The sequence below is a fragment of the Hippocampus comes genome, unplaced genomic scaffold (genome assembly GCF_001891065.2).
Source record: "Hippocampus comes isolate QL1 unplaced genomic scaffold, H_comes_QL1_v1.1 scaffold302, whole genome shotgun sequence".
Taxonomy (NCBI): domain Eukaryota; kingdom Metazoa; phylum Chordata; class Actinopteri; order Syngnathiformes; family Syngnathidae; genus Hippocampus; species Hippocampus comes.
Window position 1 is genome coordinate 52702 of NW_017806275.1, and position 3245 is coordinate 55946.

Sequence of the window (3245 nt, forward strand, 5' to 3'; positions counted from 1 at the left end):
CACACACACACACACACACACACACACACACACACACACACACACACACACACACACGCACACACACACACGCTTAGAGCTGTTCGAATAGCTGTTGTTGTCAGGTCCAGAATTAGTGTAACATCCCAGCAAATTTGCGTTGGCCTGTCAAATGCATTTCCCGCGATATCTTCGCATCAAAGAAGCAAACTTTGATCATAGCGTCAAAGCACACGCGCACACAACAGAACGCAAAATGCCCGCTCCCTAAAATGGGTTGAATGGCTGGATTTTGCTGGTGAAAAAGCGGATCAGTTCATGGATGGATGGATGGATATTAGCACATTAGCAATTACCTTTGCAACAAAGGTGATGATGATAAGTCAATGAAAATGTGCAACACCAAAGTAAGAACTTAAAAGTTCCCGCGCGTGTTAGCGATGAGGCTAACATTAGGAAAGAGCTCACCTCTTGGCACTCATCGGAAATCTTGTTCCTCGTCACTGAGTAGTACTCGGTGAGTACGTATAGAAGCTCGTGTCAACAGGGTGTCGAGGCATCGCCGTGGCAATCGCTTCCCGGCGTCACCGTGGTAACCGCAGCGCTGCTCAAGCGTGATGCGGCGGGCGGCGCTTGAGGATAAAAGAACGTCGGCGGCCCAGTCGCCTTTTTCAGAAATAAAAGCTTGATGACGTCCGCGTCTTCTCAAATGGGTTCTTCTCTCTTTATTGGGGAGGGGGCCGCAAAGTTTATCTGCCCCCCCCCGCCCCCCACCTTTACCACGCACCCCCTTTGTGAACACTGATGCTAACAAGTGGAAAGCAGTTTTTGCATAAATTACAGCTAATCCATCGTAAATGATGCAAATGTATTCGCTGGTTGAAACTTCGACCAATTTCGGACACAAAAGAGGAAAAGTGGGAAAAAAAAAAAACAACACTTTTTGCCACTCCGACCGACGACAAACTCAGGCACACATACTTCAATCGACACTTTAAACCGATTGAAACATGTGAATGAGTACACATTGTCTTATTGACTTCAATAAACTCCAAAATAAATCCAGCAATAAACGCATCCAAATACACAAACGGGTATGAATTAAAATGACATCCCTTCAAATTATGAACAAACAAAAAAACGTACAAAGCATAAATAAAAATATCATGAATACATTCATAAACACACACACACACACACACACACGCACACACACAGAGGGAGTTCAGTGAATGATGACTTGCGGGTGACTGCTGATGTTTTCGTCTCCTTTCAGGGTGAGGTGGAAGCCACGCTCAGGGGGTCAAAGCTCACGCGCGCGCGCATACACCCCCCCCCCGCCAATACACACACACACACACGCACACACCCCGCGTGTGAAAGCGGTCGACATGCGCTTTCACGCGAATGACTTCCAGCCGAGCGGACGTCACTTGACTGACGGGCTGCACTCGCATGCCATCCCATAATAATTTGCCACATCAATGAAGTTACATCCGATAAAAATACACACACACACACACGTGTGGTTAATGCGTGTCATATTGTAGCAATGGAAGCGTTTGTACTTGGCGAGCCCTCCAAGAATGTGAAGCGTCCTCCAAGCCGCCTGGAATGCTGAGAGTCGTCGTTAGTGACGCTCAATCTTCTCCGCAGTTTGGTGGGCCACAAAGAAGCGGGTGGACCAGCAGGCGAACCACAAACGCCCCCCGACCTGCAAAACACACACACACACACACACACACATACACAATGAGGGCCCGGCTTCAAAGGGGCATGTCGGTGCTTCCGGCGGGTTCCCATCAACTCAGATCAACAACCCGCTAAACATTTGTAGTAGTCGTCCTTTATGACCGACTTCCTCATCACTGTCAAAATATTTTTATCAGGTGGACTATATAGTTGATGCTTGGGCTGAAACGATGAATGGAGTACTTCCGTTAGTGACACTCCATAAGTGTGCTCCGGATATGAAATCTGTAATTTGTGATGGACCGGCTGAGGGCCATTAGCTGGCACCCGACCTCTGACCTCTTAGCGAGTGGGAAGGGGCTATCATAGTGTAAGTGTAGCGGGTATAGCGGATTATTGGGGGGAGGTGTTTAATGAAACCCCAGGCTCTTCTGTGTGACCTCGTTACCTCAATCCATGTATTGATGTTGCCGGGATTATTATACGCTCCACAACAACACACACACACACACACACACACACACACACACACACACACACACACACACACACACACACGCACACACACACACGCTTAGAGCTGTTCGAATAGCTGTTGTTGTCAGGTCCAGAATTAGTGTAACATCCCAGCAAATTTGCGTTGGCCTGTCAAATGCATTTCCCGCGATATCTTCGCATCAAAGAAGCAAACTTTGATCATAGCGTCAAAGCACACGCGCACACAACAGAACGCAAAATGCCCGCTCCCTAAAATGGGTTGAATGGCTGGATTTTGCTGGTGAAAAAGCGGATCAGTTCATGGATGGATGGATGGATATTAGCACATTAGCAATTACCTTTGCAACAAAGGTGATGATGATAAGTCAATGAAAATGTGCAACACCAAAGTAAGAACTTAAAAGTTCCCGCGCGTGTTAGCGATGAGGCTAACATTAGGAAAGAGCTCACCTCTTGGCACTCATCGGAAATCTTGTTCCTCGTCACTGAGTAGTACTCGGTGAGTACGTATAGAAGCTCGTGTCAACAGGGTGTCGAGGCATCGCCGTGGCAATCGCTTCCCGGCGTCACCGTGGTAACCGCAGCGCTGCTCAAGCGTGATGCGGCGGGCGGCGCTTGAGGATAAAAGAACGTCGGCGGCCCAGTCGCCTTTTTCAGAAATAAAAGCTTGATGACGTCCGACGACAAACTCAGGCACACATACTTCAATCGACACTTTAAACCGATTGAAACATGTGAATGAGTACACATTGTCTTATTGACTTCAATAAACTCCAAAATAAATCCAGCAATAAACGCATCCAAATACACAAACGGGTATGAATTAAAATGACATCCCTTCAAATTATGAACAAACAAAAAAACGTACAAAGCATAAATAAAAATATCATGAATACATTCATAAACACACACACACACACACACACACGCACACAGAGGGAGTTCAGTGAATGATGACTTGCGGGTGACTGCTGATGTTTTCGTCTCCTTTCAGGGTGAGGTGGAAGCCACGCTCAGGGGGTCAAAGCTCACGCGCGCGCGCATACACCCCCCCCCCCCCCCCCCCCACCCACACC